The 12,569-nt window shown below is 42.7% G+C and overlaps 1 protein-coding gene across 7 annotated transcripts in view; it reads left to right on the forward strand.

The window, feature by feature from the left end:
* The first annotated feature begins 3,918 nt into the window (after window positions 1-3,918).
* SCO1 (synthesis of cytochrome C oxidase 1) overlaps window positions 3,919-12,569 on the forward strand; it is a 394,561-nt gene continuing 385,910 nt past the window's right edge. The window contains exons 1-2 of one of the 7 annotated variants that reach the window (XM_078654747.1): window positions 3,919-3,977; window positions 5,562-5,620. The gene's annotated coding sequence lies outside the window, so the exon portion shown is untranslated. Of the gene's footprint in view, window positions 3,978-4,195; window positions 4,258-4,484; window positions 4,538-5,561; window positions 5,621-12,569 lie in introns of those variants that run through there. The other 6 variants (XM_078654755.1, XM_078654749.1, XM_078654748.1 and 3 more) reach the window with 6 other exon arrangements.

Raw genomic sequence — 12,569 nt, forward strand, 5'->3', positions numbered from 1 at the left:
GTGAGATTTCAAGTTACATTCTTGTCATACATCAAGTGTCGACATTTCTTCATGAAGGGTTGTGTTGAGGGTAGTCTTGGTTTGTTTCAAAACCTCACTCTTTTGTTAAGGAGAGGGGATGTGGTATATTATGTCATAGTCTGATGTCATAATATTGAATCTTTGTTCTTTTCTCAAATAATAATGCCTCATGCTAAAGTCATCTTTTAATGTACACTACTACTTTTGGTTGTTCTAAAATGTGTACTTTCTTGCTGTTTGTGACGTATGAGGTATTGTTACTGATTATTCCTTTGTTCTGATATTACTCTATAAAGAGAGAGAATATGTAGTAAACACTATCTTCACTGTTCCTCTCTGGCTAGACAATACTACAATACTTATGACATCATAGAATGCCAGAGTATCTCTCTAGCTGGTTGTAACTCTCTATTCCCTGTTGTGTCAGTTAATCACCTGAGGCTGAGCTGACAACAGCGAGCTCCTGGTGAGGTTTCCTATCTACTTACATTATAAAGTAACCTATCTGTCTAACCTGGAAGGAACCTGAATAAAGGATCTTAACCTATCAAGTGGACTCTGCATCCTTCATTTATTACACTGTGGTGCCCTCTGCCTTATTCCTAGTAAAGGTCTAACTGCCTATACATAACAGTGAAATGAAATGAAAAGGAGATTTATAGAGCGCGGTAGCTGCCCTGAGGCGTCCTAGCGCTAGGAAAGCTGTTCCTTCTGGTCAGACTGTTAACAGGAACTTATTATACTTTTGTGAAAAGGAAGGTCTTTAGATGTTTGCAAAACAGAAGTAGGTTGGGCTGAGATCTCAGATGAAGGGGAAGAGAATTCCACAGTTTAGCCGCGTTGTAGGAAAAAGATCGACCCCCGCATCTTGACCTTTTAATCCTAGGAACTGTAGCAAGAAAGGACTGAGCAGAACGGAGCTGTTTGGTAGGATGGTAACGGGTAATCAGGGAGTGGTTAATAGCAGCACCTGTTTTCCAAAACGCTTGGTGGGAGATGCAAAGGGTCTTAAAGTTAATTCTCTCCCTAACCGGAAGCCAATGGAGACTTCTGAGGCCGGGTTTAACTGAGAGATGGCGGGGGAGCTGCAGCAGAGTGCGTGCTTCACAGTTTTGTATTATTTGCAGCTTTTGTAGGGTTTTTTCAGGGGCTCCTAAGTAGAGGGCATTACCAAAATCCAGGCGGGACTGGATTAAGCCTTGGATTACAATCTGTTTTGCCTCGAAGGGCAGCAGGGGGAGAATCTTCCGGATAAGCCTGAGGATCCCAAAGCAAGTGGCTGACAGTTTGGTCGCCTGGCAATTGAAGCTATGAGATTTATCCAGCCAGATACCGAGGCTTTTTATTGTGTCCTTCGGTGTAGGGGATGGGCCAAGGCAAGCAGGCCAGATTGAATTGATCGAGGAAGCAGGAGAACTGCCGAGGAGCATCAGCTCCATCTTGTCTCCATTCAATTTCAGGCAAGACGAAGTCATCCAACTGTTGACTTCTTCTAAGCCGCCCTTTAGGTTAACCTGCGTATTATGTGGATCGAGCTGGTTGAGAGATACCACTAGCTGAGTGTCGTCGGCGTATGTTATGATCTTTATTCCGAATGGACGGACTATCTCAGCTAGTGGGCTCATATACACATTAAATAAAGTCGGGCTCAAAGAGGAACCCTGCGGTACCCCACAGCTCAGGGGTTTGCTGGGGGAGATGGTATCACCCTCGAAGACTTGAAATGACCGGTTACACAGGAAAGATTGAATCCAAGCAATGGCTTTCCCTGAGACTCCCAAACTAAGGAGCCGATGTAGTAGTATTCTGTGGTTCACCGTGTCAAAGGCGGCGCTTAGATCAAGGAGGATGACTGCCACTGACCCAAGATCCCCCTTGCTTCTTCTGTCACAGCAACCAACGCGGTCTCCGTCCCATGTTTTGGGCGGAAGCCCGTCTGGGAGGAGTCGAGTAGATGGTTAGTCTTGAGAAACTCAGTAAGAACCTTATTGATGTGTTTCTCCAAGATTTTACTCATCCAAGGAAGCAGAGAAATAGGGCGATAGTTACTGGGGTTGTTAGGGTCCAGATTTGGTTTCTTAATAAGTGCTCTAACCATTGCCTGTTTCCAGGGAGTTGGGACAATGCCTGTAGAAAGAGAGGCATTGAGCACATCCAGAATAAAGGGGAGGATGCTTTGAGTGGCAGACAACAAAGTGCGTGGAGGTGCTGGGTCGCATGGGGAGCCGGACTTTACTTGTTGCATAATGAGGTTAAGCGTCTCTGAGTCCAGAGGTGGGAGGTACTCCAGAGTGTTAGGGGGATGCCGCTCTTGTTCCGGTAGGCAGGTGGATGTACAGTCGGGGTGAGTGTGAGTGAGGGAGAAGGAGATGTAGATCTTTTGGATTTTTTGAAAAAAGAATTCCGCTAGGTCGTTGCAATGATTTTGTGCGTTGAGAGTTGCAGGGACATTATGAGGGAGTTTAGTGAGGGTTTTGACAATTTGATATATTTCTTTAGGTTTGGAGGAGAATGTGCTGATTTTCTCAGTATAGAAGGAGGATTGTGTGGTTTTGATATCGTTTTTGTAAGACCTTATTGCTTCCCTATAGATGGCTTTGTTTGAAGGGGAGTAGTTTAGATGCCACTTCCTTTCCAGTTTTTTGCACTGGCGTTTCCTTTCCCGCAGTTCGGGAGAGTACCATGGGGCGGTTTTTGACTGTCGTTTAATTTTAGTGCAGCATATAGGGAGTGTGAAGTCCAGTGAGTTTGAAATCCCGTTGTTATACCTTTGGTTTGCTAGAGTGGGGTCCTGAATTTTCAAAGGTCTAGTGGATTCTAAGACTGTTATTCATTCCTCCAGGGGGAGTTTTGACCAGTTACGTGATTTTCGTGAGGTTGTGTTTGAGAGAGGTGAGGTATGAGTGGTCCAGATGAGGGGAATGAGGAAGTGATCGGTACAGGGGAGTGGGGAGGGGGGCCCACTGTAAAATTTGTGCAGTTACTAAAGACGGGATCAAGAAGGTGGCCTTTGGAGTGGGTGGGGGAGAGAACACATTGTTTTAATTGCAGAGCGGAAAGACTGGCGGTTAATTCCGATGCGAGATGATCTGTGTTATCATCAAAATGAATATTAAGGTCCCCCAATAGAGTATAATTGGCTGGGCTGGTGGCTAAGTCAGCAACAATGTGAGGTAAAGCTTTGTGGAATTCTTTTAGAGTTCCGGGTGGGCGATAAATAAGTGTCCCGGAAAAGCTGCTGTTAGGGGAAAATTCAATAGAAAAGGACAGACCTTCGCAGTCTGGAATTGGGTCTGAAGAGTAGCAGCAGGTATAATGGTCTTTGCAAATAATTGCCAAACCACCTCCCTTCCCGTGTGTGCGGTCTTTCCGCAAAATCTGATACCCTTGAGGGAGGGCTTGCACCAGGTCTGGTTCCGAATCTATCGTTAACCGTGTTTCTGTTAAAAAAAGGGCATCTGGACTAAGATCTTCCAGAAGTATAGCAATTTCTATATAGTGTTTAGGTAATGATCTGCAATTCAGAAGGTACATTTTTATTTCCAACCCTGTTTTCTCTGACTTAATTGAACTAAGCCCGAGGTTGCACTGGGGACAAATAGTGGGTCGGTCCAGTGGGTGGCAGGATTGGAGGCAAGGGGTCTGTGTAGTTGTTCTTATTTTGAGAAGAGTGTTGGGACTGTAACTCCTAATTAAGTTGGAAATTTGTGCAGGGGTTGTGGCCCCTGGCCCCTGCCGGCCGCGGACGGGCGCAGACGGGCTAGTCTTTGGCTCGTCTGCGTCCGCTGACACATTGGCTCAAGTAGCGGCGATCGAGTGAGCCTAGCTCCGCCCTCCCGATTGGAGGTGTGTGAGGATTGGCCTGCCTGTTTCCTAGAACGCCCTCCACACAAACGGCACACAGCCGCGTTGGAACTGGGCGAGGGAAGCGGGTCAGTGCAGGAGTTGCAGTGGGGGTAAGTGCAGTTTTAAAAAGTCCCTTATTCGTCTTTTTGAAAACAATTTTGAGCAGCAGCAGGCTGTGGTGGTGTTAGCAGCCTTACCAGAGGTAGCGTTGTTGCTCAATGTTGCTCAGGTCTCAAGTAGCGGCGATCGAGTGAGCCTGGCTCCGCCCTCCCGATTGGAGGTGTGTGATGATTGGCCTGCCTGCTTCCTAGGACGCCCTCCACACAAACGACACACAGCCGCGGTGGAACGGGGTGAGGGAAGCGGGTCAGTGCAGGAGTTGCAGTGGAGGTAGGTGCAGTTTTAAAAAGTCCCTTATTCGTCTTTTTAAAAACAATTTTGAGCAGCGGCAGGCTGTGGTGGTGTTAGCAGCCTTACCAGAGGTAGCGTTGTCGCTCAATGTTGCTCCGGTCTCAAGTAGCGGCGATCGAGTGAGCCTGGCTCCGCCCTCCCGATTGGAGGTGTGTGATGATTGGCCTGCCTGCTTCCTAGAACGCCCTCCACACAAACGGCACACAGCCGCGGTGGATCGGGGCAAGGGAAGCGGGTCAGTGCAGGAGTTGCAGTGAGGGTAAGTGAAGTTTTAAAAAGTCCCTTATTCGTCTTTTTAAAAAAAAACAATTTTGAGCAGCGGCAGGCTGTGGTGGTGTTAGCAGCCTTACCAGAGGTATAGTTGTCGCTCAATGTTGATCCGGTCTCAAGTAGCGGCGATCGAGTGGCAGGTGGAACTGGAGAAGGAGACCGAATGAAGCTCGCCTGCTCCCTTTCTAAGACGAGAGCCTATGCCTCTCCCACTCAGAACTCAGCTAATCTTGAGGATAGATGGAAGACAGGGAGGGACCGACGCTATAAATCAGAAGTTCTTAACCTTTTAACTTCAGTGGCTCCCAATGAATCCTTATTTAAATCCGGGGAGACCCCAGCTTAATCATTACTAAAAACTGAGGACCCAGACCTAGGAGATTTCCACGATTTGAACCTCCAAACACTACAGAAAAATACAGAAACAAATATACATCAAACAAATTCCCAAATGCTGAAATATTTAATGTAATTCACAAATACAAAAATACATCGAAAGTTTAATTTTAATGGGAAGGTTGGAGCTTTTCTAAATTCAGATTTTAATTCTAAAATCCGAAGTGGTATTGCTATCTTTTTCTATACTAATGCATGCTCTCTTGTTGTCAATGTCAATTGAAGTCACACATCAATCATACAATATTCTGTTTACTGTGCTTGTGGTGACCTGTTGTCACTGTTTTCATTTCACAACACGTTATTCCATTTCACATATTATCTTAGCTTGTTCACGTGTCAGTGTGATTTTATATTTAGATTGACCTTAATGAGCGCATTTTACATAATAATTAACTATAGTTAGTGTGTTCATGTTGAGTTAGCTGTAATCAAAGTAGGCCTCAATTTGAAAAGCCTCATATTAAATGAAACGTTGTAGGTCTGTTTGATGTGCACAATCTTTTCTCTCTTCTCAGAATTAAAGTTCGAGCTATGTTCTCCTTAAACTGTATTGTTAGATTGTGTGTGAAGGACACTGAATGTATCTTTTTAATGAGCTAAATCTTGAATCGTAGCACCTGTGAGTCAGAAGAACCAGACGAGAAAAAACCTCCCTTGTGTAATATCTATTAAGGTAATGGAACTGAAATTTTCCATTGTATGAGTCATGAGAAGACGGCAAGCACTGAGAATTTTGTCACTGTTTAGTTTTGATTGGTTCATTCTCTGTGGGTTCTGTAGGAGTTTCTTTCTTGTGAGTTTCATGTTTTAATTGTGTTTCACTAATTGAGATAGACTTGCTCCTGTCTACCCATTGATGCGGGATGACCGAAGCAGATCAGGTATCACGGAGGGTGACATACCTTGACCAAAGTGTGACTAGAGGGTCCACCACCTTGGCCAATCGCATCTAGCAAGAGGCTACTACAGCCAAAGAAGAAAGACAAAACGGTGACTTTCCTGCTAAAACAGTGGGTTGTAAGTACAATCCACCCACACAATCTCTGCATGCCTTAGCACGCATGCTGGCTTTTCCTTGTGGTCCTGACGAAAGCCTTAGAGGCACCATAGAGAGATGGCTGAAACATGTAGACCGCTTTGAGGATCAAATTAATATCCTACACATATCCTCCACTATAAACTTTTTTAACATTGACCAATACTTCCTTGATTAAAATGTATGTCAAATTGACTGAGGGTATTAAGCCAATTTTAAACACTGCACTTTGTCACTAATTTACTCACCATCATCACTTCACTTCTGCTGTAATCAGGCGTTGTAGCACACCCTGGAAACATTTGGTGACTAGGGTGGGAAACCTATGATGAAGCATGTCACCTACTAGGTAGGTGAGTGAGGGTTCTTTTAAAAAAAACTTTATGGGTTCCTAGGCAGTATACTTACCAAAAAATAACCAAGTATAGGGGGTTATAGGTATAATAGTGAAACTAAAGATAGACCCGTTCTCATTTTGTTATTTCACCCATGGAGGCAGACATCCTTTTGACATTTATGAGACCCCATGCTTCTTTTTATATCTGCTCATAGAGTTAATCTCTCGACAAGACTATATCGTCTTTGTGATAGGAACCTTCAGTTAGTTCTACCTTAGAGGTTATATGTGCTGACACCACTTGCTTAAACTTCCCTGGCTTCACTTTTGAAACCTTATCTTAATATCAGGGAGCTTCCCTACAATAACCCTTGAATAATTTGGCTTTGTATTTGCTGTTTTGATTTGCCCAGAATATTTTGACCCATGCCGTTACCAAATGAATATTGATAAAACTGATTTAAGTTTGTTATTAGTTAATTCACTAATAAACCTTCATGATTTGCACATCTACTACTTGCTGTCATTCTTAAGGGGCAAAATGTGTTATTAATATGCCACTGAATGTTTTATGTTAAGCCTCAATTCGAGTCGGATATCCATCCGCTCGAGTGCTATTGAGATACTGAATTTACACCAAATCTTTGCATAGTGAAAACACTATCCTTATCTGATAGATCCCATGCCCTAATCTGTAGCCTCCAATTTTAAATTCCAACACATTTACAAAATGTTTAAAATGTTCAATTTTACATTTTGCTCCTTTATATATACTTCATTGATCTGCTAGTAATAATGAATTTCGATACAGTCGAGGACCCTCTGAGTAGGCGTTGCAAACTCCTAGGGGCTCACAGACAACAGGTTTAGAACCACTGCTATAGATAATTGCATTATAATGTTGATGGCAGCATGGCAAGTCGAGAGTTTCTAGCCCAATGTCACTCCATTATTTCAGAAGGCACCCCAACATTTCAGATTCCAATTCACGAATTTACCAGTCAACCAGTGTTCTGGTAGTCTCACTTGGGATGCTCCTATGGTACAGAAATGGCAGTTTACTCTTGATTGTGACATACCTGTTAATGTAGAAATAGCAGCATGTGTATCTAAACTCGTTTGCACCCCTGAACCCAGAATTATCACAGCTGAGCTTGGTGAACAAATCAATCAATTCAATATTATGTTAAGCACATTAGGCTACACAAAAAGGACATAGAATATTTTAGTATCTAACCTTGAAGGTTTATGGAAAGTTAATGCCAGAAGCAACTTATAATAAGAATGCATATGCTTCTATTAATATGTAAATTAGCTAAATCAAATCTTATGAAACAGAGGATGAACCAGCGTGGAGTCACCTCAACGAGGAGTAAAAAGGAAAAGTCAATCCTCTCTCTGAGAGAACTCTCTAAGAACATTTAACTCTGCTCTTTCCTGCTCTCAACTGTTCTAAAGAAATAAAAACTCTAACATTTTGCAGACATACACGCTGTTCTCACAAGACTGTCCAATCAGGTTAAAGTGAAATGGCACAATTACAGGCTCATTAGGTTCTCAAGGTTTCTCACAATACAGGCTCTTTTCTGCATACTTCAGACTCACACTATCTGTAACTAGATAAGATAGAAGTTCTAGTATGCACCCTACAGGTGTAACTTGAATGTGCTATCCATTAAAACTTTCCATAATAATCACAAAAAAAGAAAGCATGTCTCCACATGCGAAAGAGGGAAAAAGAACTTCGTGTTTGACAATTAGAACTCCAGCTTGCCTAGAAATAAAATGTTCATAACTCACAAACATGATGGCAAACAACATAAGTACACAAAGTAGAGGGAGGAGGATTTAGGTCTAGGTCGCCCTCCTTAGACGTGTAATCAAGACATAAACCCAAAGTATCGGGTTCTTAGACCTAACTTGAAACTGTGGTTCCTGGCCAATATGATTAGAAAAGAGCCTGAAAGAAATAAAAATGTATTTCTTGAATCCCCTCACTCACCAGGGTTTCCCTACGGTGACAGGCTTCATCATTGGGGCCATCCCAGCTCTCTATGAACTAGGGCGTGCTGCGACTTGCGGAGTTACGTAGGAGCACTTTATTGTGGAAGACTATGTGTGGTGCAATGTGTGGTGGAGTGGGTGTTAGTGATTAAAAATACCGTGCTAGTGGGCCTCAACTACTTTATTCCAGCTCCTAGGTAGGTATGGTTAAAAATGGGGTTGACACTGTGTACCAATCTATAATGAGAAGGGAATCAGTGTGTGGTCGACAAGTTTCGAGCTTCCCCTAGCTCTTCCTCAGGACCACACAGGGACCAGCCCTGTGTTTGCCACTCCTGTATGAACCTTAATAGGAAAGTAGAAATAAGGAAAATATGGTGAACGTTGCTACTAATAAAGGCATGCGTTGAAATACATACGATTGCTAGTTCTCGTTGTATATCTGAAATGTAAAAGAAAAAGCGTTAGAAATAACCGCCCTCCTTTGAGTGGGGGTACACAATTATACTTCCATGCTGCACTCATATATGGGTGGTTTGCTCCATATCGGTGCGTGCAAACTTCCAAGGCGCGAGTGATTGTGCCTAGAAGAATCTTAAAAACAAGCAAGCGGACTGTGTGCCGTGAATTCACACATAGAAACAACACAGGACTTGTCATGGCAGTACAAACACACATACTGTTTCATACACACAAACAAATATGAATAGTGGTTCTTAAATCATTACTTGTTAACGTGCGTAATGGCACATCATGATCTCGGGGAAGGGGGGGGCGGTGTCTCCCTTTGAAACAATCCTGTCATTGAAGGGTAGAGAGGAAGGAAAAGAAACAAGCATTTGCAATGCAATAGGTCTCGCATTAGGAAAGTTTGAGCTATTGGTATTGTAAATGACACATTTTTTATTTATGTTTTGTTTTTGAAAATAGCTAAATTAATAGCTTTGTCATTTACAATGCCAATAGTTATAACTTTCGCAAATGTGACACTATAGCATTTGTAATGCAATATGTGTTGTATTTACGTGACTTACATGTATTGATATTACAAATAACAAAGGCTTTTAATTTTTTTAAAATAATTAATACTTAAATAAAAGTTATTGTAATTTATAATGGCAATAGCTTAAAGTTTTGTAAATAACTTTTGTGAAGAGTATGTTTACTGTATTTTATTGTGACGAAAATCCAAGAACAGAAGTGAAATATTAACATCTTTTTGTTACATTTGTAATAAAGCTTGAAACATTGAGAGAACATATTTGAACCAGGTGTTGTTGAATGGTTGCACAGATGGATGCTGTGGTGGCGCTGAGTGATGTTGTAATGGTGAACGAGTGATGCTGTGGCGTTCAGTGATGCTGTGGTAGAGCATAGTGATGTTGTGGTGCCCCTGAGTGATGCTGTGGTGGTACTGAGTGATGCTGTATGCTATGCTATGTTTTGTTTTGCTATCCTATGTTTTGTTTTGTTATGCTATGCTATGTTTTGCTACCCTATGCTTTGATTTGTTATGCTATGCTGAGTTTTGTTAGGCTATGCTATGTTTTGCTATGCAACGCTTTGTTATGCTATACTAAGTTTTGTTACGCTATGCTATGTTTAGTTGTGTTTTATTATGCTATGCTGTGTTTTGCTATGCTATGTTTTGTTATGCTATGCTATGTTTTGTTGTGTTTGGTATGCTATGTTTTGCTATGCTATTATATGTTGTGTTTTGCTATGCTATGTTTTGTTGTGGTTTGCCTTGTTTTGTTATGCTATGTGTTGTGTTTTGTTATGTTATGCTATGTTTTGTTATGCTATGCTATGTTTTGTTTTGCTATACTAGGTTTAGTTTTGCCATCCTATGCTTTGTTTTGTTATGCTATGCTATGTTTTGTTTTGCTCTGCTTTGTTATGCTATCCTATGCTTTGTTATGCTATGCTATGTTTTGAAATGCTATGCTATGTTTTGTTATGCTATGCTATGTTTTGTTATGCTATGTTTTGTTATGCTATGCTATGTTATGCTATGCTTTGTTATGCTATGCTATGTTTTGTTATGCTATGCTTTGTTGTGTTTTATTTTGTTATGCTATGCTTTGTTGCGTTTTATTATGTTATGCTTTGTTTTGCTATGCTATGTTTTGTTATGCTATGGTATGCTTTGTTATGCTATGTTTTGTTATGCTATGCTAAGCTTTGTTTTGTTATGCTATGCTGTGTTTTGGTATGCTATGCTATGTTGTATTGTGCTTTGTTATGTTATGCTATGCTATGTTTTGCTATGCTATGTTTTGTTATGTATGCTATGTTTTGTTGTGTTTTGTTGTGTTTTGCTATGTTTTGTTATTTTGTTTTGTTTTGCTGTTTTGTTATGCTATGCTTTGTTTTGTTATGCTATGCTTTGTTTTGTTATGTTATGCTATGTTTTGTTATGTTATGTTATGTTTTGTTCTGCTATCTTTTGTTGCGTTTTGTTATGCTATGCTATGTTTTGTTATACTATGCTGTTTTGCTATGCTTTGTTATGCTATGCTTTGTTATGTTATGCTATGTTTTGTTATGCTATGCTATGCTTTGTTGTGTTTTGCTATGCCGTTTTGTTATGCTATGTTTTGTTTTGCTATCCTATGCTTTGTTTTGTTATGCTATGCTATGTTTTGCTATCCTATGCTTTTTTTGTTATGCTATGCAGTGTTTTGTTATGCTATGCTATGTTTCGGTATGCTATGCTGGTGAGGGTGTGTTAGGGTGTGTGAGGGTGGGTGAGGGTGTGTGAGGGTGAGGGGGTGTGAGGGTGAGAGGGTGTGAGGGTGAGTGATGGTGTGTGAGGGTGAGGGGATGTGACTGTGAGGGTGTGAGGGGGTGTGAGGAGGTGTGAGGGGTTGGGAGGGTGAGGGGTGTGAGAGTGAGAGGGTGAGTTGGTGTGAGGGTTGTGAGGGTGAGTGAGGGTGAGTGATGGTATGTGAGGGTGAGGGGGGTGTGAGGGTGAGGGTGTGTAAGAGTGAGGGTGTGTAAGGGTGAGGGTGTGTGAGGGGGTGGGAGGGTGAGGGGGTGTGAGGGTGAGGGGGTGTGAGGGTGAGGGGGTGTGAGGGTGAGGGAGTGTGAGGGTGAGGGGGTGTGAGGGTAAGGGGGTGTGAGGGTGAGGGGGTGTGAGGGTGAGTGATGGTATGTGTGGGTGCGGGGGTGTGAGGGTTTGAGGCTGAGGGGGTGTGAGGGTGAGGGTGTGTGAGGGTGAGGGGGTGTGAGAGTGGTGGTGTGTGAGGGTGAGGGGGTGTGAGAGTGTGAGGGTGAGGGGGTGTGAGGGTTTGAGGGTGAGGGGGTGTGAGGGTGAGGGGGTGTGAGGGTGAGGGGCTGTGAGGGTGAGGGCATGTGAGGGTGAGGGGATGTGAGGGTGAGTGGTGGTGTGTGAGGGTGAGGGGGTGTGAGGGTGTGAGGGTGAGGGATTCAGGATTGCTACACTGTATTCCGTTTGCAGGGCTTTCCGTTTAGTGCGAATTGGAGCAGCCCTGTCACTGTTAATCTTACAGCAAGTTGATGTATGAAGAGTGTATTTGGTTAAGCTTAACGTGCCTGGCAAAACGGTTGTTGAAATGTATACGGATGACAAATGTGAAAAGAGATGGAGCTCGAGAAGATAACATTGAGACAAAGTCGCAATAGGTACAATGGAAAAACGTTTGCATTTTAGTGACCCCTCGAAAATTAAAGGCAATATTGGCCTTTCTTTCGGGTAACTGCCTTCATTTAAAATGGAATGCCCCTTGGAACGGAGTAACAACATATCGAAATGCATAATGTGTTGAGATTACGTGGGTCAAGAAGACTGGCAATGTTGGTTTTGGAAGATGGGATATCATTAAGCATGCTTATGAAATGTAATCTTGGTAATAAATGAGAATCACCAGGGTTAAAAACAGTTTCTAATGGAGAAGTTGTTTCAGGCAAAACTCTGCCATTGCAGCGTCGTCCGTCAGCGCTTACTTTGCCGGGTTCATGCGTACGCAGCTCTTCCAATCTAAATTGGTCTCTGCGCCGAACTTGGTAGACATGTGAGTGCGATAATAAAACTACAACTCCCAAGACACACAGGAAATAAAGCATGGATAAAAGATGCCCAGATCTTCCCTACTGTAACAAGAGGCTAATGCGGGGAGAGGGCGAGGACAAGCATGAAAAACAAGCTCTTGGCAGCACAAAATGAGACGGAGGGCAATGCGAGGCTCCAGAAAACAGCAAGAGGCTAATGCGGGGAGAGTG

The sequence above is a fragment of the Lissotriton helveticus genome, chromosome 7 (assembly GCF_964261635.1).
Source record: "Lissotriton helveticus chromosome 7, aLisHel1.1, whole genome shotgun sequence".
In the NCBI taxonomy this organism is placed as follows: domain Eukaryota; kingdom Metazoa; phylum Chordata; class Amphibia; order Caudata; family Salamandridae; genus Lissotriton; species Lissotriton helveticus.